This window comes from Myotis daubentonii, chromosome 10, assembly GCF_963259705.1.
Source record: "Myotis daubentonii chromosome 10, mMyoDau2.1, whole genome shotgun sequence".
In the NCBI taxonomy this organism is placed as follows: domain Eukaryota; kingdom Metazoa; phylum Chordata; class Mammalia; order Chiroptera; family Vespertilionidae; genus Myotis; species Myotis daubentonii.
Window position 1 is genome coordinate 9,974,093 of NC_081849.1, and position 26,301 is coordinate 10,000,393.

The 26,301-nt window shown below is 39.3% G+C and overlaps 1 protein-coding gene and 1 pseudogene across 1 annotated transcript in view; both read left to right on the forward strand.

The window, feature by feature from the left end:
- The window catches only part of FOXP2 (forkhead box P2), a 704,673-nt gene that overhangs the window by 182,491 nt on the left and 495,881 nt on the right, over positions 1–26,301 (forward strand). The window lies entirely within an intron of this gene.
- LOC132211316 (large ribosomal subunit protein eL6-like) lies at positions 8,274–25,943 on the forward strand (annotated as a pseudogene).

Sequence of the window (26,301 nt, forward strand, 5' to 3'; positions counted from 1 at the left end):
TTAGAAATTCTTACTTATTTTAGTTTTAAGTTGCAGTTAATACAGGCATCATTGAAATCCATTTTATCTACAACTGCTTTATTATTTTGAAATTATGTACTCCAAAATGCTGAGCCACTAAAATCTTTGCAAGAGAATAAAGACAATCACTTTGACTTCATAAATCAAACAAATTTTGGTATGTGGACTTAGGATAATTTCTTGTTAATTGTAATCATTCATAAAAATAAGAAGACTATTTAGCATGTTAAAATAGTTATAGATTTTATAGGCAGACTGCAACAATTCCATTGTTTTGTTATGGTGGGATCATTGTGAACCTGGAAGAAATTCAGAGTTTGTGACCTGACTTTAGGGTTGAGGTTCAGTCTCCTTCCAAGCTGAGGTTTTATATTTCAGATCAGTCGGTCTTTCTTTCTTAGTGTTTCTGGCTTGGGGGGGGGGGGGGGTGGGCGGGGGGGAGAGTGTTGTGCTTCAAGCAAAGTCCCACCAAACACCCACGCAAGATTTGTGCTTTCTTTTTCTTTAATAAACACTTTAAAATATGTTGCTTGCAGTTGTAATTCAACGCAAAGAGTTGCAAGCCTTTCTTATAACCTATTTTAGATTTCATTTTACTTATATTGCAAAATTTTATTAAAAAAACAGATAATTTGTTTATTGAAGTAGTATTCACTTATTGTTTCCCTTTAATAATGTATTTTATTTTTAAAGAAAGATGTGAAGTGGTTACAAAATAAGTACAACAAAAATTATGAAGTGAAAAAATAGAACAAAAGGCAAATCTCAGTGTAAAATATAAAACGAAACAAGGAGCATAGTTAATACATACAATGTACTTCCTAGAGATGGACCACAAACTGAGAACTTCCTAACCACAGATGCCACAAGAGAAATATGATCATTTACATGATTCACACAGTGTCTATCATAGCAAACTGGTGGAATCATGGGTGTTGAGGTTATGGTGAAATGAACACTTTTAATACTACTATTCTCTTAAATGCAATGATATGTTTCACTGGGCTTTTCTTATATGTTTCTTAATTTATTGTGATGGCATATCAGAAAAGGTTCATATCAACAAATTTAGTTATTGGAAAGATCAAACTATTCTAGCATAGTGCAATGCTATCTGATTGTCTGACCAAATCACAGGGTACGCTTCAGGTTATGCAAATGATGTGCAGTCTTCAAAATGGGAGTTGTTGGACTCCTGGATGGCCTAAGGGAAATAAGTCAGACAGAGACAGACAAATCCCAGATGGTTTTACTTATATTGTGGAGTCTAAAAACACACAACAACAATAACAAATGAATAAACAAAACAAAACAGAAACAGGCCCACAGATACAGAGAACAACCTGATGGTTGCCAGAGAGGAGGGAGTGGAGTATGGGTGAAAAACAAAGCAAAATCATAAGTAGAAAGTAGTCCAATGAAGGTAACTTTCACCTTTTTAAATCTCATACATATAAAAAGCTTTAAACAAAACTAAACAAAAATGCTATGAGAGGTGTGTGTAAATGGGCGGGGGGAGGGTGGGCGGTGATGATTGATGACCAAAAAATAAAGAAGAAAACAATTTAAAATATAAATAATTCTGACAAATATTTTCAAATTATTTGATTATCAGAAAGACTATTTGAAATATTCACCGCTACTACTATCAAATATGTAGCTATTATGCCTTGAAATAGTAGATATCATTAATCCATTTTATGTACATTATTTTTTATTTAATTTAGTTATTTTTAAGATTTTTATTATGTATTGATTTCAGGTATATAGTTTAGTGGTTAGACTTGATATCCCAGTACTCCAACTGGCATTATATGTAGTTATCATAATATTATTGACTCGACATCACCCAGAACCACAGGAACGCTGGCTGAGTGGAAGTCCTACAACTAGGAGGAAAGAGAAACGCATACGGACACTCAGAGGAGGCGCAGTGCTGAAGTCAAATTCTGAGGTGCGGAGTGTGCGGAGTGGGCTGGCGGCGGAGGGCGCGGTTGTTGTTTTCAATCGGGAGGGAGTCGCAGACTCTGAGCACCAGATCCAGGCGAGCCTTTAGGGACCCAGACTCAAACGGGAGAAGCGGGACTGTCTGGCTTCGGTCAGAGCGAGTGCAGCTTTCTCTCCGAGCTTTGCAGCGGGTGCTGGGACTCAGAGAGGCAGAGCCCCTTGGGACAGGACTGAGAGCCGCCATAACTGCTCTCTCCGGCCCACCCTGTTGATCCTGTGCGACCCGCCCCGCCCAAGCCCTGCACAGAGACATTTGCCGGATAGCCTCAGGCAAAGGCTAGATTAGCACCTCCCTAGAGGACAGAAGTTCTCTCACTGCTGACACAGCTGATTCTCATAGCCACTTGGCCTGGAGGTCAAACCCTCCCTGGAATTAGCTACAACAATCAAGATTTATCTATAAGACTGCGAACAAAGACCACTAGGGGGTGCACCAAGGAAGCATAACAAAATGCGGAGACAAAGAAACAGGACAAAATTGTCAATGGAAGAAATAGAGTTCAGAACCACACTTTTAAGGTCTCTCAAGAACTGTTTAGAAGCTGCCGATAAACTTAATGAGATCTACACGAAAACTAATAAGACCCTCGATCTTATATTGGGGAACCAACTAGAAATTAAGCACACACGGACTGAAATAACGAATATTATACAGACGCCCGACAGCAGACCAGAGGAGCGCAAGAATCAAGTCAATGATTTGAAATGCGAGGAAGCAAAAAACATCCAACCGGAAAAGCAAATTGAAAAAAGAATCCAAAAATGCGAGGATAGTGTAAGGAGCCTCTGGGACAGCTTCAAGCGTACCAACATCAGAATTATAGGGGTGCCAGAAGATGAGAGAGAGCAAGATATTGAAAACCTATTTGAAGAAATAATGACAGAAAACTTCCCCCACCTGGTGAAAGAAATGGACTTACAGGTCCAAGAAGCTCGGAGAACCCCAAACAAAAGGAATCCAAAGAGGACCACACCAAGACACATCATAATTAAAATGCCAAGAGCAAAAGATAAAGAGAGACTCTTAAAAACAGCAAGAGAAAGAAACTCAGTTACCTACAAGGGAATACCCATACGACTGTCAGCTGATTTCTCAACAGAAACTTTGCAGGCCAGAAGGGAGTGGCAAGAAATATTCAAAGTGATGAATAGCAAGAACCTACAACCAAGATTACTTTATCCAGCAAAGCTATCATTCAGAATTGAAGGTCAGATAAAGAGCTTCACAGATAAGGAAAAGCTAAAGGAGTTCATCACTACCAAAGCAGGATTATATGAAATGCTGAAAGGTATCCTTTAAGAAGAGGAAGAGGAAGAAAAAGGTAAAGATACAAATTATGAACAACAAATATGCATCTATCAACAAGTGAATCTAAGAATCAAGTGAATAAATAATCTGATGAACAGAATGAACTGTTGATTATAATAGAATCAGGGACATAGAAAGGGAATGGACTGACTATTCTTGGGGGGGAAAGGGGTGTGGGAGATGTGGGAAGAGACTGGACAAAAATCGTGCACCTATGGATGAGGACAGTGGGTGGGGAGTGAGGGCGGAGGGTGGGGCGGGAACTGGGAGGAGGGGAGTTATGGGGGGGGGAAAAAAGGAACAAATGTAATAATCTGAACAATAAAGATTTAATTAAAAAAAATATTATTGACTCTATTTTCTATGCTCTATCAATTCCCGTTTACTATTTTCTATCAATTTGTTCTTCTTAGTCCCTTCACCACTTTCACCCAGCCCTCCAAACCCCTCCCCAACCAAACTCAGCAACCACCAGTTCTCTCTCTGTATCTATGAGTTACTTCAATTTTGTTTGTTCATTTATTTTGTTCTTTAGACTCCACATATTCGTGAAATCATCATATGGTATTTGTCTTCTCTGACTTAGTTCACTGAGCACAATACCTTTAGGTCCATCCATGTTGTCATAAATATTAAGATTTCATTCTTTCTTATGGCTGAGTAATCTTCCATTGTATGTATGCACCCCTACTTCTTTAGCCAATCATCTATTGACGGGCACTTGAGTGGTTCCATAGCTTGGCTATTGTGAGTAACGCTGCAATGAACATAGAGATGCATATATTATTTCAAATTAGTGTTTTGGGTTTCTTTGGATAAAGCCCAAGAAGTGGAATCACTGGGTTGTAAGGCATATCCATTCATAATTTTTTGAGGACACTCAATATTGTTTTCCATAGTGGCTTCACTAATCCGCATTCCTACCAAAAGTGCACAGGAGTACATTTTTCTCCACATCCTTGCCAACACTCTCATTTGTGGGTTCAGTGATGGTAGCCATTCTGTAGGATGTGAGGTGATATCTTATTATGCTTTTAATTTCCATTTCTCTGACAATTAGTGATGTTGAGCATCTTTTTGTGTCCATTGGCTTTCTGTATGTCCTCTTTGGAGAATTGCCTATTCAGATCTTCTTCCCATTTTTTAATTGGATTGATCTGTGGGGTTTCTTCTTCTTCTTTCTTTTTTTTTTTTTTTGGTGTTGGGTAGTACAAGTTCTTTATGAATTTTTTATATTAACCTCTTATCAGAAGTTTCATTGGCAAATATTCTCTTCATTTTTTATAGTTCCTTTGCTGTGCAAAACTTTTTGGTTTGATGTAATCCCATTTGTTTATCTTTTATTTTGTTTCCCTTGCCAAGGAGATATATCAGGAAAAATATTGTTAAGAGTCATGTCAGAGATTTTACTGCCTATGTTTTCTTCTAGGATTTGTGTGGTTTCAAGTCTTACATTTAAGTCTTTAATCCATTTTGAGTTTATTCTTATATAAGTTGTAAGGAGGAGGTCTAGTTTTATTTTTTTGCACATATGTGCCCATTTATTCTAGCACCATTTACTGAATAGACTGCCTTTATTCCATTATATGTTCTAGCCTCCTTTAACAATATTAATTAACCAAATAGACATGGGTTTATTTATGGGCTATTTTTTATGGGGTATTTTTCATTTCTGATATTGTAGTCTTCATTTATGACTGATTCTTTGTTATGGTTTCTATACTTTTTTCATGCCGTTGATGTTCTTGATAAGTTCCTTGAGCATCTTTATAATCACTGTTTTGAACTCTGTTTCTTGTAGCTTGTTTGCTTCCATTTCATTTAGTTACTTTTCTGGGATTTTCTTCTTTTATTTTGGGCATGTTTCTCTGTATTCCCACTTTTGATGTCTCTGTATTTTTTTCTGTGTAGTAGATGGCTCTGCTATGCCTTGGTATGGTGGCCTTATATAGCAAGTGTTTTGTGTGGCACAAAGGCTCAGTCTCCGTAATCTTCTGAGCTAGGTGCTCCAGAAATGTTTGCTGTGTGGGTTATGTGAACCCTCCTGCTATAGTTTAGCCTTGATTGCTGTTGGCTTATCTGTGGCTGGGGATTGCTCCCATGCTGGCTATGAGGATTGACCCCAAACCTAATGTATGAGTTGCTGTGCTGGAGCTGGCTCCACAAAGCCCTAATAGGTTCTGGTGTCTATTGAGACCCCCTAATGTGTGTGCTGCTTATGGAGCTAATTGATTATGCTCTGATGTAGTGTGTATCCCTGGTGATGTTGGTCTTGGGACACTTTGGGAGGGGATCCAGTGCTGGTTGCTGTCAGGTGTTACCAGTGACAGGCCCTGGGCTACCTGCTTGGAACTCCAAAGTGATCTGCAGTCTGTTTCTGCCTCTACTAGTACTGGGTGTTCATGGGAGGGGCCCAGCTGCACACCAAAGCTGTTTTCTACCAGTACTGATCCTGGGGGCAGGTCAGCAAAAGCTCAAAATTTCCTTGAGAACTGCCTTCACTGTTTAGCTGTGTGTTAGGTTAATTTACTGAAAGAGCCTCTGTGAGCTGCTTGAGGGAGGCTCTCAGGGATTCACCAGGTAGGGGAGAATGGTGCTCACCAGATTGGCAGAGTCAGACTTGGTGCCAGTGCTGTGTTTGAGGTCACTTAGCAACAGTGTCAGGGTACACGAAGGTCAGCTACCACTTCTATGTGCCTGTGGACCTTTTGATGGGGATGGGTCTCAGCGATTCATCAGAGTGAGGCCAGCATTATTCATCAGGCCACACTGACCAGGGTCTGGCCATGTGACATGAAGGCTCTGCACAACTGTGGCACTGGCATAAAGGAAAAGACACAGAACAGCTAACATGGGTTGAAATAGAACAAAGTCAGAGGATTAACACTACTTGACTTCAAGATTTACTAATATAGAGCTATAGTAAGTAAGAGTATGGTATTAGCAAAAAACAAAAAAAAAGGCAGATAGATCAATAGTATGGAAAACAAAGCTCAGAAATTGACTTAGAAAAAGCCAGTCAAACCCTAACTGGTTTGGCTCAGTGGATAGAGCGTCGGCTTGCGGACTGAAGGGTCCCATGTTCAATTCCGGTCAAGGGCATGTACCTTGGCTGCGGGCACATCCCCAGCAGGGGGTGTGCAGGAGGCAGCTGATCGATGTCTCTCTCTCATTGATGTTTCAAACTCTCTATCCCTCTCCCTTCTTCTCTGTAAAAAAAATCAATAAAAATATATATATATAAAAAATCCAGTCAACAGATATTTGACAAAGAAGCAAAGGTAATTCAGTGTAGACTAGAGAGTCTTTTCAATGACTGGTGTAACAACTGGACATCCAGTAAATACAAAAAGTGAATCTAGACACAGTTATTACTCTCTTTACAAAAATTAAGTCAAAATTGATTACAGGTATAAGTGTAAAATGCAAAACCAGAAAATAGAATAGGAGAAAATCTAGATGATGATATATGTGACAGTGACTTTGATTGATTGATTGATTGATTTTAGAGCAGTAGAATGAGAGAGAGAGAGGGTGGGGATATCAATTTGTTGTCCCACATATGATGCATTCATTTATGCATTCCTGTATGTGCCCTGAATGGAGATTGAATCCGCAATGTTGGAGCATCAGGAATACACTCTAACTGACTAAACTACCCAGCCAGGCCTGACAATGACTTTTTAGCTGCAGTATAAAAAGTGTTATATGTAAAAGAAAGAATTGATAAGCTGGAATTAATGTAAATGAAATATTTTTACTCTGTAAACAACACAGTCAAGAGAATTAAAAGAAACTCCACAGACCTGCAAAAGACATATCCGATAAAGGACTGTTATAAAAATGCACAAAGAACCCTTAAAACTCAACAGTAAGAAAATGAACAGCCCAGTTAAAAAATGTACCAAAGACTTTAAAAGACATTTCACCAAAGAAGATATACAGATAGCAAATAAATATATAAAAATATGTTCCACATCATATGTCATCAAGGAAATGAAAGTTAAAACAATGAGAGATCACTACATGCTTATTAGAACAGTCAAAATTCAGAAAACTGACAACATTAAATGCCGATGAGTATGTCGAGCAATGGGAACTCTCATACATTGCTACTGGGAATGTAAAATTGTACAGCCACTTGGAAAGAAAATTTGGTGGTTTCTTATAACTCTTACCATTTGACCCAGCACTTTCCTTGGTATTTACTCAAAGGAATTGAAAACTTATGTCCACACAGAAAACTTGCACACAGATGTTTATTGAAGCTGTGTTTATAATTGCCGAAACTTGGAAGCAACCAAATATTTCAGTGGATGAATGAATTAATAAATAAATTGTGGTATATTGAATAAATGGAATACTGTTTAGTGTTTTTTAAAAAATGAGTTAAAACCCTCAGTAGACATGGAGGAAACATAAATACACTATTGCTGAGTGAAAGAAATCATTTTGAAAAGTCTGCATGCTGCACGATTCCAACTATAGGACATTTTGGAAAAGCAAAACTATAAAGGCAGTAAAAAAATCAGTGATTGTCAGAGGTATAGGGGAAAGGATGAATAAGCAGAACAGAGGATTTATAGAGCAGTGTAACTACCCCGTATACTATAACAATGGACACATGTCATGGTGATTTTCTTCAAACCCATGGAACGTACAGCACCATAACACACCCTAGGTAAACTTTGCACTCTCAGTGGTAATGATGTCAGTGTAGGTTCATCATTTACAACAAAAATGCCACTCTGGTGGGGATATTGAAAATGGTTGAGGTTATTCATGTGCGGGGTAGGGAACATATGAGAAACCTGTACAGGCGGTCCCCCACTTACGAGGGGTCAATTTACAATTTTTCGAATTTATGATGATGGGAAAACTATTTGCGTTGATCTTTCTCCCAGGCTTGTAGTATGCTGTACAACTGTCTCTCATGATGCTGGGTAGTGGCAGTGAGGAAAACTGCAGTGCCCAGGCAGCCAGGTAGGTGATCATGAGAGAAAAACAGCCTCTCCACTACAGGGAACTATGTAGCCAGCTTTTTTGAGTGTTGTGTTCTGAGCACAGCTGAAGTAGGCGAGGCTAAGCTATGATGTGTGGTGTGTTAAATGCATTTTTTACTTGGAATATTTTGAATTTGCAATGGGTTTCCCATTGTAAGTCCCGGAGCATTTCTACTTCCCTCTCAATTTTTCCATGAACCGAACACTACGTTAAGAAATAGTCCATCCAAAAATAGCATCTTTTAGAAACTTTTAGTATTTATGGTCCAAAATTCAGTTTTTCAAACTTTCATATTCTGTAAAACATGCTGGACAAAAAGTTAATACTTAATGACTATTTCTTAATGGTTAGGTGGATTGACTGATTAATCTACCATCACAAGTTAGACAAACTATTATAGCTGCTCTTTTGTTGTTTAATTTTTAAAGGTGACGGAGAATCATGTCCTACATTTTTGAGGTTTTTTTCTATTTTACTTTTTTTGTCATTCAAAACTGTTAATATCTAGTACATAAGTCACCATGTTGTATTGTTACTAATCTGCCAGATATGTCTTTGGGTTAGCAAAATACTTAGTATTAAAATGAATAATTTGATTGGGACTTTTCTTATAAGGACAGATATCATGAGTTTCAAGTAGTAAATGTATAGATAGAATCTTTTATTGGTAGCGCTTTGTAAAAATCCCTGAAAGTGATTGTTTTGTCTCATGTCAAAAACTGTGGTGAGCTTCTCTTCCCTTTTTATATATATTATACATGCAGTGGGGCCTTGACTTATGAGTGTCCCGACTAATGAGTTTTTCGAGATATGAGCTGTCTCTCAGCTGATTTTTTGCTTTGAGTTGAGAGCTAAATTCGGGTTACGAGCCAGCTTCAGATACCCCACCTCTAGTTGGCTCAGCGAACATCACAGTGAATGCCACAACATCAGCCCAGCATCACGTGTCTCACTCGTTCACTTTAAGATTTGACATGCGAGTAATTTGAGTTACGAGCTCCGTCACAGAACAAATTAAACTCCTAAGTCAAGGCCCGACTGTATGTAGGTATTTTCATTTGCTTTGGTAGGAAATATTTATGTATTAGATGTGGTGGCTGTTGGTCTGAAGCACACTGTTTTAGGGAAAAGCATGTGCAAAAGAAATTGGGTATTTGGTTTGGTTAAAATGTGTATGAAAGATAGCTGCTTTTAGACTCTGTCTTCATCCGTCATTGCCACTTCAGTGAACATAAAACGCTGGAGAGAATTTCAGGAACATGGGGATTGCTTACTCAGCCAAGAAAAGCATAAACAAAATAATTAAAAGATATGTTGCCATAGTTACATGAGTATTTTCCTTTCAGAAGTTAAAGAAAAAAAAAGAAAAGAAAAAGGAAAAAAAAGGCCCTGGCCAGCCTTGCTCAGTGGTTAGAACATCGGCCCACACACCAAAGGGTTGAGGGCTCGATTTCCAGACAAAGGCAGGTACTTGAGTTGCAGTTTTCCTGCCCAGTTAAGGGCTTGTGTGATCCATGAGTCAATGTTTTTTTTTCTCTCTCTATCTTCCCCTCCCCTCCTCTGCCCTCCCCTCCCCTCCCCTCCCATCCCTTCTACTCTGCCTAAGATCAATGGGGAAAAAAAAATCCTCAGGTAAGGATTAACCAAAAAATAAAGGGAAAAATTATCTCTACATGAATCTTCTACAAGGAACAAATCTTCTGCATAGAATTGTAAAATCTGAACTAATTTAAAATTTTATTTAAAACACATATTCTGTGATGTTCATGTGGAACTTTTTATGTCTATACTAGAGGCTTGGTGCACGAAAATTTGTACACTGGGAAGGGTGGTCCCTCAGCCTGGCCTGCCCCCTCTCACAGTCTGGGAGCCCTCAGGGGATGCCCACTGAAGGCTTAGGCCTGCTCCCCATAGTCTGGCCTCCCTCTGTGGGAGGCGACTGAAAGGCGCTGCCCCCATCACCCCGCTGCTGCCACTGCCGGCTACGGCAGCTGTGATGCCTGAACCCTGAGCCTTGCAGCCACCAGGCTTCCTGAGCCCACAGTTGCCATAAGCCCCAGGCCTCGCAGCCGCTGTGGCTTTGTCTGGATGGATGTCTGGAAGACATCCACCCTAATTAGTATATTACCCTTTTATTAGTATAGATTAGTATAGATATGGCATGTCTGATTTGGAGAACAAAATATACTTTATGTGTGTTTTGCCAAATATAGGCAAGAATTTAAAGCAATGGTTCACCTTCAAAGCAAGATCTAGTATAAAGATAAATGCAGTATTTAATATTTCCCCATATTCAAACCTCATTCATGAAATATTCATATGATCAAGGTTGGAATTGTACTATTTATTATCTTAATAAACTCTAAAAGATGTATTGTCTCCTTGCTTCGGTAGATGCAAAATAAAGGAAATAATAGTATTGAAAATAATTTTCTTTTACTTTTCGGGAGAGGGGGTAAGAAAATCTCTACTTCTTCATTTATATTTATCCTCTGATTGTTACAAATAACTTTCTTCAATTTCTAAAGTATTCAGCTATATTTTATATTATTATTTTCAAAAAAAATGTGTACACACTTTAATGGCTGATAACGCACTTAACTTTCACTTCTTTTCATGTTTGACTGATTTTAAATAATGGAAGAAACCAGACTAAACTTTGAACAAACAAAATTTATCCTAAAATCTCATTAGTCTTTTTTTTTTTTTTTTTTTAATGAGGATACATAAAAGAGAAAGTTTACAGTACAAAACTGGAAACAGTTGACAAATTGAAGGTGCACAAATACTGAACAAAATGATTTTTGATGTTTGCTGTTTCATTGCTTTGTGGTATCAGCAGTTCCTGGACCAGAAAGGTCATCAGTTTTAAAACAAGCATTGACCAAAAAAATATTCATTTCTGTAGGGTCTTTTAAATTTTGAAAATGAACTATATGTTAATAAACACTGACTTTATAATCATTCAAAATATGTATACTTTTTTTAAGGGACACCCTGTATTTTATTGTTTTCACTTAATATTTGTTTCTTATCATACCCTGAAATATTTGCATTTTGTATGTGCAGACTTTGATCAAAGAATAATAAATTCATAAAATGTGGATATAAACTATGAAATTTCTTGTTTTTAATAATTTATGTCCTTCAAAATATAAAGTCAATGCACTTTTATTATATATTTTTGTTTGTTTCTTTAAAACATATCTTTATTTCCTAAGTGTTGTTTGCACCATGATATGAAAGGTTGCTGTGGGAATTGTTTTAATCATTATTATAGTTAAATTTAAAAAGAAAATTGCTTACACAAGAGCTCTAAGGTCTATACCTAGTTTGCTATAAATATTACTAGAAATATTTCTTTAAAAATAGTTTTTCTTAGTTTAAACAGCTCTTCTCAGGCAACAATGACTATACTACTTCAACCTTATTCATTTCCACTTTCTTCAAAGTTGATTTTTTTAAAAAAATTTTATTTGGATATCTGATGGTCAGGACTTTCTAGCTGGATATGTTACATGAATATTTATATTACTGTTAATACCATTTCAGTGTTTTTTTTATTTTTACTGTTAAATTTGTCTGTTTTAAATTTAATATTTAAGATGCTTATTGGTTATTATTCTCCTGAAAGGTATTGGTAATATTCATATCCTTTTTTTTGTTAATCATATAAAGATTTCAGGTATTTTTAGATTGGATATTTATATTTCCATCTTTTTTCAGAAAAAAAAAATCGAATAGCTACTATAAGTATACCATGTACAACTGAAGCTTTAAATGACTAATACTACTAATTTTTCCCCTCAAGGAGACAAAATCAATATAGGTAAAATATTAACTATGCTAATTATTACTATGTTAAAAATATTGAACTTAAGATGTGCACAATGCTATAGGATTACAGAGGGCTAAAAATCTAATTCTGTTTGACAGACTAATAGTAAGCTCCACAGGTGGTGTGATGTAGGCGATCGGCCTTGATATGAGGAGGACTGTTGCAGAGAGAGTGTTGATAAAGGCATTTGAGGCGATGTTAACGTTGTGAATGCACATCTAAAAATTTGTGAAAATATGTGGTGAGCTCAAGGATTATGAGAAATCTGGTGTGATTAAAATGATGGGTACCTAGTGAGATAATGGAAAATAAAACTGTAAAAGGAGATTTGAAGCCATGTTAACATTTTTATTTTATTCTGTAGACAATGGGTAACCATTAAAAGACTTAAAGTAGGGAATGGCATAATCAGATGATCTCCATTACTATCAGCCCAGTCGAAGCCACCGCTATTATTCTCATTACTGCTCTCCCTAATTCTATGTTTCCTCCCAACTAAAATCACTCCCAAGCCTGAAATATTCTGGTCTCCCATTGTGTTTAATCTAATACACAACTTCTTTATTCCAATTTACATGGAGCCCTAGATAAATTGGCTCTTGTCTGCCTCTCCAGAATTATCTTTTAGCCTCTCCCTGACCCATTAAGCTCCAACCACAGAGTAGAAAAAGCTTGGAGGCAGGAGGACCTGTTTTAAGACTACTAGAGTAATTTAGATGAAGACACAGTGGAGATAAAGTGGAATTACAGTAGTGGGAATGGTGTGAAAGGGGGTAACTTGAATAATATGGTCTATATATAGATGAAAAACATTTGAAAGATGACTTTTATGATATGAAAGATGTTTAAACTTAGGTTACCAGAAAAAAAAAAAGTTTCATTATTAAAATTAGGGCACAGAGTGCAAACGTTTAGTTTGGGATGGGTAGTTTCATTTGGGATACAAACATTTAGTTTGGGATTATATAACATACTAGAGGACCGGTGCATGAAAATTTGTGCATGGGGGGGGGGTTCCTCAGCCCAGCCTGCCCCCTCTCACAGTCCAGGAGCACTCAGGGGATGTTCTACTGACAGCTTAGGCCCAATCCCCACTCCCTCTGCGGGAGGCAACCAGGCAATCAGGGGAAGGCGCTGCCCCCATTCCTCCGCTGCTGCTGCCACTACTGGCCCTCGACCCTTGCTTCTTAGCTCTGGTCTTCCCCCCCCCCCCCCCAGCGGCTGAGGGAGGGACTGTGGGAGATTGAGGCACAGCAGGTCGCACCCTGCCTAGACTCTGCAGAGGCATGGCACCGGGACCAGCCTGAGCCTCACCTCTGTGGCTGCCTCTGCAGAAGGGGCAGCGCTGGAACCGGGATTGTGCAGCCCCCTCTCCCACTGCCTCTGCAGAAGGGGCCGTGGTGCTGGACCGGCTTGTGTGGAGGACTCTCCAGTGCCAACTCTGCGAAAGTGGCCAGAGCCCAGCCCTCTTGCATGGCCCCGCCTTCTCACACAACCCTGGCCCCTTGTGCTGCCCTGGCCTCTTGCGTGGCCCCTGGTTCTCCCATGGCCCCAGCCTCTTGGGCAGTGCTGGGCTCTCCCACAACCACTGTGAAAGGGGCCGTGGTGCTGGACCTGACTGGGCCACCGCCTCTCCTGCACCACCGGTCCTTGGCCCTCACAGCTGCTGTGGCTTTGTCTGGAAGGATGTCCAGAAGACATCTGGTCTAATTAGCATATTACCCTTTTATTAGTATAGATACCAATTGCCATGTCTGCTCAGTTCACAGTCTCTTCCATAATTTGTCCCTGTCACTCCCACACCCTCACCACGAACGTTTACAGAGGTGGAACCTTGAGTCAGCTTGTAATCTGATTCTACCCACTTAGCCATTTTTTATTTGACTAGTGGTCAGACTTCGTAATTTAAGATTGCGACCAAGAGTGTGAATATCTTTGTGACTGGGACACTTACAATGTGAATTTGAGAGCTCTTTTTATCTACTTACCTTTTAGACTAATGATTTTGCTATAAAGTTACTCTCTAGAAAGAAGAATGAAAAAGATATACAAATACAAACAGACACCAAGAAATGAAACATACTCTCTTCTCTCACAGAGATGTAACTACATTCCTTTCTCAGAATTCCTATAATTAACTCCTTCGTACTTAAGTTAGCTCAGGCTGGTTTCTGTTACTTATAAGTAGAAATTTGTTGCCTAATGTAATTGACCTTGGACTTGTCAAATTTGAGGCTCGGGTAGGATTTCTGGAAAGGACTATCTAGCACCTACATAAAATCTTTGTGTGCCTATAGGCTGCTTTTATGTTATGCTTTGTCTAGTGCATGCATGGAGTAGCAGTGATTTTTTTTTTTTAATGGAGGGAGGAGATTCTTTATAGAGAACAGAAGTTTTTGCATTACATTTTTGAAACAATTATTCTTGGTTCTCAAGAAAGCTATAGGACTTCATATGTTTATCTTACTACTTACTATTTTTTTTCCATTTGTTGGGCTTTCATTTTTTTTTAATAAATCTTTATTGTTCAGATTATTACAGTTGTTCCTCTTTTTCCACCCCAACTCCTGTCCTTACCCTCCCTCTCCCCAGTGTTCTCATCCATAGGCGTATGATTTTTGTCCAGTCTCTTCCGGTACCCCCCACAACCTTTTCCCCCGAGAATTCTCAGTCCACTCCCTTTCTATGCCCCTGATTCTATTCTATTCACCAGTTTATTCTGTTCATCAGATTTTTTATTCACTTGATTTTTAGAATCACTTGTTGATAGATATGTATCTGTTGTCACTTTGTTGTTCATAATTTTTATCTTAATTTTTTTCTTCTTCTTTCTCTTCTTAAAGAATACCCTTCAGCATTTCATATAATACTGGTTTAGCAGTGATGAACTCCTTTAGCTTTTTCTTATCTGTGAAACTCTTTATCTGACCTTCAATTCTAAATGACAGCTTTGCTAGGTAGAGTAATCTTGGTTGTAGGTTCTTGCTATTCATCACTTTGAATATTTCTTGCCACTTCCTTCTGGCCTGCATAGTTTCTGTTGAGAAATCAGCTGACAGTTGTATGGGCACTCCCTTGTAGGTAACTAACTATTTTTCTCTTGCTGCTTTTAAGATTCTCTCTTTGTCTTTTGCTCTTGGCATTTTAATTATGATGTGTCTTGGTGTGGTCCTTTTTGGATTCCTTTTGTTTGGGGTTCTCTGCGCTTCCTGGACTTGTAAGTCTATTTCTTTCACCAGGTAGGGGAAGTTTTCTGTCATTATTTCTTCAAATAGGTTTTCAATATTTTGCTCTCTCTCTTCTTCTGGCACCCCTATAATTCGGATGTTGATACACTTGAAGCTGTCCCAGAGGGTCCTTACACTATCTTCATATTTTTGGATTCTTTTTACATTTTGCTTTTCTGGTTGGGTGTTTTTTGCTTCTTCATATTTCATACCTTTGACTTGATTCTTGGGATCCTCTTGTTTGCTGTTGGATCTCTGTATATTATTCTTTATTTCAGTCAGTGTATGCTTAATTTCTAATTGTTCCTTTTTCATAGCCTTGAGGATCTCACTATTTTTTTTCGGAGGTTTCTAGAAGATTCTTGAGTAACCTTATAACTGTGGTTTTGAACTCTACATCCAGTAGTTTGCTTTCCTCCATTTCTGTCATTTGTGACCTGTTTTGTTGTCTCCACTTTGGGGCTGCTTCCCTGTGTTGATAGAGTGGCTTTGTGTGCTAGGTGTCCTTTAGGGCCTAGTGGCTCAGCCTTCCTAATTTCCTGAGGTGGACACTCTTGGTGCACCCCTTTGTGGGCTGTGTGCACAACCTTGTTGTTATTAAGCCTTGATTGCTGTTGGTATCACTGGGAGGAATTGACCTCCAGGCCAATTGACTGTGAGGACCAGTTGTGTACAATGGGAGAACTGCTGTGCTGGATACACCCTTATTGGACAGGACTTGCTTCAGTGCGGCTTTGGCGCTCACTGAGTCTGCCCCCTGAGTGTGTCTCTAATGGATGTGAAGAGTTGTAATCTGGATGGTCTCACTCTAATCACTGGGTACACTGGCTCTTGGATCTCCAAGGAGGTGCAAAGTCAGTCACTGCCTGAGGCCACCCCACAGGAGCTATGGCAAGATCTGCAGATTCCTTCTCTTTGTTTGGGTTTTGGAGGTACCCCAATGAGGTGCAGCTGTGAAGCAATACAGGTTGTTAACGAGCCTTAGGCCTTCTTTTGGAAGCTCTGGATTCTCTTACCCAGCTGCAGTTTGACAGGTTTTTTAGGTGGAGAAAGGCCAGGCCATTCATATGCAAAAGCCTCTGCCCACAGCTTGGGTGGGGTTGTAAATTGGGTGGGGCAAGGTCTCAGGGAATCATCAGGGTGGAGAAAATCGCAATGGCTGCCAGTCTACTCTGTCTCAGAGTGGTCCTGGGGTCTCTGTGTCCCATGGCCCCGTGCAGGAACAATGACCACTACAAGCACTTCTGCGAGAAAGCCACCCTCATGTTCCAGTTTCTCTCCTTATGAGTCTGGGTCCCCAGTTTCTCACCCGGAAGTGGAGTTCAGAGCAGTCCGGAGCTTGCATCTCTCTCCTGATTGAAAAAGACAACAGTGTACCCAGCTGCCAGCCCCTTTCGTGCGTGCCTCCATACCTCTGCACTTCCGCACCTCTGCACCTCCTACCAGCTCAGTGCGCTTTTCTCTTTCCTTCTAGTTATAGAATTCCCACTCAGCCAGCCTTCCTGTGTTTCTGGATGATATTCGTTTTGTCTTTTAGTTGTAGTTTTAATGTGGTTGTGCGCGGCAGCAAGTTCAAGTGTTTACCTATTCTGCCATCTTGGTTGTCCCCCTTACTATTATTTTTTACTGAATTTTTGTCAGTGTATTATCTTAAGATTTATAAGCATAAAATTATACTGCACAAAAATAGTAATAATATTTCAATTCCCCTTTCAGGTTGTGTTGCTAAGGACTTACAAAAAAATAATGTTCTGCTCCATTATTCATTTCTTCTTTTTTTGGAAATCTTTATCTCTGTGTGTGAAAGAATTTCTGAGGAAAAATTAAGCTCTTCTGATGTTTGGACAGCTATAAGAAGACCAAGGTAAACTGTTTTGTGAGCCAAACAGAGTAAATGAGCCAGATGCAGTGTGACATAGGTCAGGGTTTAAAGAGCATGTTGTGTGTGTGCTTGTTTTATAAGAGGTGGTGAGAGTAGAATAATTGACAGGTTCAGTACTTAGGTTATTATACATAATAAATTTGGTCATGTGCTATCCTTCCTTTGTCTATAGAACATTTTCTATATACAGCAATGCTGTTTTCTGTTTCTAGAAAGTTTGATACACAACATTTTTGTTTCCATTATGTTCTAACTCACCTGATTTTGTTCTGAGTTTAACTTTTTGTTTTAAGTTTGAAGAAAAATTGACTAAGAGTTTCCTATTATTAATATACTAGAGGCCCGGTGCACAAAAATTTGTGCACTCGGGGGGGAGGGGAGTCCCTCAACCCGGCCTGTGCCCTCTCGCAGTCTGGGACCCCTCGGGAGATAACGACCTGCTGGCTTAGGCCTGCTCCCGGGTGGCAGAGGGCAGACCCAATCCCTAGGTGCAGCCCCTGGTCGGGCTCAGAGCAGGGCCGATTGGGGAGTTGGGGCACCGCCCCCTGTCATACACAGAGCAGGGCGATCGGGAGGTTGTGATTCCACCCTCAGTCACGCTCAGGGTAGGGCCGATTGGGGGGTTGGAACACCATCCCCTGTCACACTCAAGGCAGGGTTGATGGGGAGGTTGTGGCGCCACCCCTTGTCACACACAGAGCAGGGCCGATCAGGGGGTTGGGGTGCCGCACCCTGTCACACACAGAGCAGGGCCGATCAGGGGGTTGGGGCGCCGCACCCTGTCACACACAGAGCCACAGGGCGATCAGGGGGTTTGGGCGCTGCTCCCTGTCACGCTGATCCCAGTGCTGGGAGGCCTCGCGGCTCCGCTGATCCTGGTGCTGGGAGGCATATTACCCTTTTACTATATAGGATAGAGGCCTGGTGCATGGGTGGGGGCTGGCTGGTTTGCCCTGAAGGGTGTCCTGGATCAGGGTGGGGGTCCCCACTGGGGTTCCTGGCCAGCCTGGGTGAGGGAATGATGGCTGTTTGAGGCTGGTCACACAACCTTCAGAGTGAGGGTCCCCACTGGGGTGCCTGGCCAGCCTGGGTGAGGGGATGATGGCTGCTTGCAGCTGGTCACACACCCTTCAGGGTGGGAGTCCCCACTGGGGTGCCTGGCCAGTCTGGGTGAGGAGCTGAGGGCTGTTTTCAGGCTGGGCGTGACTGAAGTTCCCAACCGCTCCTTTTTTTTTTTTTTTTTTTTTTTTTTATTCTGGGCCAGCTTTAGCTTTGAGGCTTGGCTCCAGCTCTTAGGCCTCCGCTGCTGAAAGTAGGTTTCTGGCCTTTGCTTACAATGTTGCGATCCTGCTGGCTAAAGCCTGGCAGGTTTCTGGGGTTTTGTTTAGCTTCTATGTTTGTTACATAGTTGCTTGCAGCTCAGAGGCCTGCAGCGGCAGGCAGGGAACGTTGGAGTCCTCCATCACTGAAGCAAGCAAGCCTCATGTTAGTTTCAAGCTCCCTGGCTGCCGGCGCCATCTTGGCTGACAGTTAATTTGCATATTGCCCTGATTAGCCAATGGGAAGGGTAGCGGTTGTACGCCAATTACCATGTTTCTCTTTTATTAGATAGGACTAGAGGCCTGGTGCACAAAACTCATGCACGGGGGTAGGGGGTGTCCCTCAGTCCGGCCTGCACCAATCTCCAATCTGGGACCCCTTGGACACCCCTCTTACAATCCAGGACTGCTGGTTCCTAACCGCTCCCCTGCCTGCCAGCCTGATCACCCCTAACCACTCTCCTGCTGGCCTGATTGATGCCTAACTGCTCCCCTGTTGGCCTGATCATCCCCAACTGCCCTCCCCTGTAGGCCTGATTGCCCACAATTGCCCTCCCCTGTAGGCCTGATTGCCCACAATTGCCCTCCCCTGTAGGCCTGATTGCCCACAATTGCCCTCCCCTGTAGGCCTGATCACTCACTACTGCCCTCCGCTGCCAGCCTGATGGTCCCCCACTGTCCTGCCCTGCTGGCCTGATTGCCCCCAACTGCACTCCCTTGCCATGACCCACCTCCTCTGCTGGGACCCGCCTCTTCCATGTGAGGCCGCAGAGACGGCGGGACTGGCCTCTTCGCATCCGCAGAGCTGTGGGACCCCCAGGCCTTAGTGCGCAGAGCAGCCGTCAAGCCCCTTCTCTGTTGTGCTCACAGCCATCTTGTGGCAGTCATTTGTGGCGGCCATCTTGTGATGATGTCACATGTGAGACCATGAGGACCACCTAGACTTTTATTAGTATAGATAGCATAACTATAGTATATTTGTCACAACTAATAAACTAATATTGATCTACTATTATTGACTGATTTTTTTTTTTTTCAGTTTTGCCTAATGTCCCTTTTTTGGATGCCACATCCAAGAAACATTAAATGTAGTTGTCATGTCTCCTTAGGTTGCTCTTTGCTGGACAGTTATGAATTCCTTTTTTTTTTTTAATTTAATTGTTTTCTAATTTTTAAATTACAGTTTAAAATATTATATCACTTACAATATTATATTAGTTTCAGGTGTACAACATAGTGATTAAACATTATAACTTACGGAGTGATCACTGATAAGTCTAGTACTCATCTGACATCATACATAGCTATCACAAAATTATTAACTATATTACCTGTTTACTCCCAAACTTATTTAAGAAAATATCTATAATTTTTTTTAAAATATATTTTATTGATTTTTTACAGAGAGGAAGGGAGAGGGATAGAGAGTTAGAAGCATCGATGAGAGAGATACATCGATCAGCTGCCTCCTGCACATCTCCTATTGGGGATGTGCCCGCAACCCAGGTACATGCCCTTGACCGGAATCGAACCTGGGACCTTTCAGTCCGCAGGCCGATGCTCTATCCACTGAGCCAAACTGGTTTCGGCAAGAAAATATCTGTAATTTTTAACTGAGTAGAGCATTCTTGGTTTTTCTTCTTCTTATGGTATATACATATTTGGTCTATGAATGTAAGAAAAGTAATATGTATTAATTTATTGGCTTTTTTGAAAATTTCTGAAAAATTTATAATGTCCTATGACATACTCAATATTGTAAAAGAATAATGAATGCTAGTCAATGGGTACATTTTTGAAAATACAGGGCTTTTGATACAGATTTTATATATGTATAAATTTTACATATTTATACATTATACATATTTATACATATATGAAATTTAATCACATTTTATTTATTAAATATTTTTGTTTATTTTTTAAAATTGAATTTATTGAGGTAATATTGGTTCACAAAACCGTACAGGTGTCAAGTGCACAAATCAATAAAACATCTACTCGCTGCATTGTGAGTCCATCACCCCAAGCAAAGTTTTTCCCATCCCCATTCTTCCCTCCCTTTGTCCTCCTTCACCTACTCCACATGCTACTTTCCCCCTGACTATCCGCACACTATTGCCTGCACCTATGTGTGGGTATATATGACCAACAGCTGTCAGTCTGTTCAATATATACATGCCTCCTTTTCTATTTCATTCATCGGCTTATTTTTTAATGATTTCTTTATTAATTAAATTATTACATATGTGTCCTTATCCCCACATTACTGCCCATCCCCCCACTCATACCCTCACCCCCCTGTTGTCTTTGTCCATTGGTTAGGCCTAAATGCTTGCATATAAGTCCTTTGATTGATCTCTCCCACTTACCCCCACCCTCCCCTACCTTCCCTCTGAGGTTTGACGGTCTGATCAATGCTTCTCTGTCTCTGGATCTGTTTTTGTTCATCAGTTTATATTGTTCATTATATACCACAAATGAGTAGGATCATGTGATATTTATCTTTCTCTGACTGGCTTATTTCACTTAGCATAATGCTTTCCAGTTACATCCATGCTGTTGCAAATGGTAAGAACTCCTTTTTTACAGCAGCATAGTATTCCATTGTGTAGATGTACCACCATTTTTAATCCACTCATCGACTGATTAGCACTTAGGCTGTTTCCAAATCTTCGATATGGTGAATTGTGCTGTTATAAGCATAGGGGTGCATATATCCTTTCTAATTGGTGTTTCTAGTTTCTTGGGATATATTCCTAGAAGTGGGATCACTGGGTCAAATGGGAGTTCCATTTTTAGTTTTTTGAGGAAACTGCATACTGTTCTCCACATTGGCTGCATCAGTCTGCATTCCCACCAGCAGTGTACGAGAGTTTCTTTCTCCACATCCTCTCCAGCACTTGTCATTTGTTGATTTGTTGATGATAGCCATTCTGACAGGTGTGAGATGGTACCACATTGTCGTTTTGATTTGCATCTCTTGGATGATTAGTGACTTTGAGCATGTTTTCATATGTCTTTTGGCCTTCTGTCTTCTTTTGAAAAGTATCTATTTATGTCCATTGCCCATTTTTTGATTGGGTTGTTTATCTTCCTTTTGTTAAGTTGTATGAGTTTCATCAGCTTATTTTGTTTATTAGATTCCACATATAAGTGAGATCATATGGTATTTGTCTTTCTCTGACTGGCTTATTTTGTTCATTCTTATACATATGATGTATAAGAGCTGATACTTATGATGTATAAGTGCTGATACTTAATGGCATATTGAAATATTCACAAACACTTGTGCTCCTGTCAGTTTTACTTTGTATTTCTGATACCATTTTCTTTATACATACATTTTATTCATTTTGTAAAATTTCATGATCATTATATTTTTTGTTATGGAATATATGTTTTTTCTACCCTCTTGGTCCAGTTTAAGTTTTCTTCCTTTGTTTCTACTCTATCGGACATTGATATTGCCATCCCTGCTTTCCCTTTACTCTTCAAAATGAATTCCACTGTGCCTTGAACATAGGTGAACATAGTTGATGTTCAAATATTTGGAGAGTAATTGAATTAATATATACATATGTATACCTAATAATAAGAATGAGAAATATAGAAAGTGAATTAAGAAAATTCACAGCCAATTTTCCATGGAAGAGCCAGCTGATTCAGCATATATAAGATATATGGATATTTGCTTTTAATTATCTGAATCTTCACATACTTCCATATAATAACATGAGTTACTTTTACAGTTTAAGAAGCTGTTGATATCTATATAACCAACTAAACATTTCTAATAGGCAGCATTATATGGAAGAAATGCAGGGGTAGTAATGTTTAATCACAGCTCTTTTTTTTTTTACACTTAAAAATAGGACTATTGTCTATTTGTGATTCACTTACTTGGCATTTTAGTTTTCTCACTGTTTTTTCAAAATAATGCATTTTACAAATAAAAATGCATATCATTTATAACAGAAGATGCCACATGAGTTTAGTAACTGAATTGTTTTTTTTTGTTTTCATCTTTATAAGAAGACTTACATATTATGCATAAGTTCATAATATTTATACACTTATAACTTTTATAAGTCTATGAGATTCATTCTATTAAAAAGGACATAAGGAAAAGGTCTAATTTCTTAAAGTTTATATTTTTTCCTGTCAAAGTATTTCATTTTCTGAAATACATTGAAACAAAACTGCGCTAAAGGGTATTGTTGAAGAAATTTTAAGAATGAGTCAAGAATACAAGTGTGAGCTATTCCCAGATAATATAAGTGTGATTTCCCTCTGGTATTAAAAGAAGAAATAAAGATGGTTTAAAGATTTATTGAACATATCTATACAGGTACAGTGCCATTGTAGATCTGAAATAGTAGGTATTGGAAGACAAAGTCTCTTCTACTCATATAAAATGATACAGAATATATTAAGAATGAAGATCATAAATAAACTAATTGAAGGCACAACAAAATATACTTTAAAGTTAAACAATATTAGTGCTTCCAGTCAGGCTAAATTACCACTTTAAATGAGAATTTTCTTCAAAGTATTTTTTTTAAATATATTTTTATTGATTGTTTACAGAGAGGAAGGGAGAGGGATAGAGAGCTAGAAACATCAATCAGCTGCCTCCTGCACACCACCCGCAGGTACATGCCCTTGACCAGAATCGAACCCGGGACCCTTCAGTCTGCAGGCCAATGCTCTATCCACTGAGCCAAACCGGTCAGGGCATTCAAAGCATATTTTAATCAACTTATTTAACAAATATTTATAGGACTAAGCCTTTGTGCTAGTGATAAATAGTGAACAAAATGAAAGCCTCATCTTTATTAAACTTGAAGTCTTGGGCTTATTCCATTTAATAATGTATTTATCCATTTAAAAAATCATACTTAGACTCTTCTTGAGATGTAACCTTTGAACCATTAAGAAAAGTCAAGAAAGCATAATGTATGAGAAGCAATATTTATTAACTTATTGTCCAGATACTTTAGAGGGCTTTATATATGTTATGTATTAGTTACTGCAAACTTATAGAATTTAGGTTCTTATGGGTTATTGGGTCCATTTTATGTCTAAAGAAACTAATGTTTTAAAGACTTCTTAAGTCATTAATATATTTAAGAAATATTTATTGAGTTCTATAAATATTTCTTGAATAAATTAAATATATACTTAAAATGAATATGTATGATAGTGGTTTGACAGTCATTTACCTTATAAAGTATTACCTCTGATCTCCAATATTTCCAGTATCCACCTGGCACCATAAATAGTTATTGCAGTATTATTGGCCATGTTCCCCGTGCTTACATTACATTCCCATGAGTACTTTGTAACTACCAATTTATACTTCTTAATCCCTTTACCTCTTTCAAACAGTCCTTAGACCTTATGGAAGCAACCCAGTGCCCATCTATAGATGAGTGGATAAAACAAAAAAAAACACACAAAACTGTGGTACATATATACAATGCTATATTACTCATCCATAAAAAAGAATTAAATCTTGCCATTTGCAAAAGCATGGATGGACCTACACAGTATTATGCTTAGTGAAATAAGTCATTTAGAGACAAATACTTTTCATTCTTCAACACCATGGATTATAAAGTTAGAATTCTATAGCTACACCTTTGCTCAAAAGGGTTGGAGAGATAGTTTTCAACCCTCTCTTCCATATATACTATATAATTATTTTGTTCTCAATGTACCAATTTTATCTATGATTATATTCCAGAAACTTGCATCTATATTTACAACCCAACATTTTTTTTCTAAAGCTCTCCACCTGAATATCTCATTATCTATATGCATGTCTCACAGACGTGTAAAATTCAACCTGATAAAAGTATGTGGATCCATTATTTTTTACTCCAAATCTCCTTATCTCCCTCTGCCTCTTTTCTATTTTCATAAGATTTCTTGTATGTCTCCCTTCCCCCCTCTAGTCCTTTTGTGACTGCCTAAGTGAATCACCATTTCTACTTAAGCAGTACTTTCTCACTACTATCCTGCCTCCTGCTTGATGAACTTTTCAGGAGTCCCAGAACAAATGGTGGTCTTGTGTCTGCTGGGCATGATTCCAACATAATACCCGTCATAATCGATGGTTTACTTGTTTTGTATGTTTACAGTCCACTCCTATGCTAGAAGTTCTTTGAGGATATGAGGGTATTGTGGCTTTGTAATCATTGCATAATGACAAGTAAGAGATACAATGATAAATAGAAGGGGTAAAGAATGAATTAAGTCTCTCTTAAAACTTTTGGAAGTTCTTTGATAAAAATAAATAAAAACTGGAAAAAATTCAATGTATGGTCATTCAGATTATAGTTTCTTTGTGCCTGGAAAACATTGTCATTTAATTTAAAACACTCGAGTTTTTGCTTATTATTGGTCAAAACTGGGTTTTTATAATAAATATCCACAAGGACCTTATTTCTCTTTCCCATCTTGCAAAATGGCAGGGGGGAGAGGAGGAGGACTGAGAAGCTGGATACTAAGGAGAAAAAACCTGAAACCAAGAAGGTTGATGCTGGTGGCAAGGTTAAGAAGGGTAACCTCAGGGCCAAGACACCTGAGAAGGGGAAACTCCACTGCAGCCAAAACCCTGTCCTCGTCAAAGGAATCGGTAGGTATTCCTGGTCGGCTATGTATTCCCAAGAGGCCATGTAAAAGAGGAAGGATTCAGCATCTAAATCCAGGATTTGAAAGAAAAAGGAGAAAGTTCTTGCTACTGTCCCCAAACCAATAGGTGGTGACAAGCATGGTGATGCCCAATTTCACCAAATGCCTAGATATTATCCTGCTGAAGATGTGCCTTGAAAGCTATTGAGCCATGGCGAGATATCCTTCAGTCAGCATGTGAGAAAACTGCGGGCCAGCATCACTCCCGGGACCATTCTGATCATCCTCACTGGGTGCCACAGAGGCAAGAGGGTGGTTTTCCTGAAACAGCTGAGCAGTGGCCTGCTACTTGTGCCTGGACCTCTTTCCATTAATTGTGTTGCTCTGCATAGAACACACCAAAAATGTATCATTGCCACCGCCACCAGAATTTATATTAGTGTGTGAGAATCCCCAAACATCAGTGAAGGCTGATGCTTACGCCAAGAAGCAGCTGTGCAAGCCCCGACACCAGGAGGGTGAGCTTTTTCCCATAGAGAAAGAGAAATTCAAGATTATAGAGCAACACATTGTTGATCAGAAAGCCATGAACTCACTAATTCTGCCAAAAGTCAATGCAATTCCTCAGCTCCAGGGCTAGCTCCACTCTGTGTTTGCTTTCACAAATGGGCTCTATCCTTACAAACTGGTGTTCTAAATTTTTCACAAAGGGCCTAATTAAATAACTGATCTATCGAAAAATAAAAAATAAATACCCACAAAAATAAAAGGCTGAAGAGAAGACAAATGAAACTATTAAGTCCTCTTATTTTTCAGTTTGAGTCTTATCCCCAGTAAAGACTGAAGTTATATAAAGACTTAATAAGTGAGCTTTCTGAAGATAGCAGGTAGGTAAGCACTGGTACTCCTCGCCTCCCACAACCACATCAAAATTATAACATACAGAACAACCATCATTCAGAACAAACTGAAAGCTGGCTGAATGGAAGTCCTATAACTAGAGAAGTAAAGAAGTAAGCACGTTGAGACAGGTAGGAGGGGTGGAGGCACAGAAC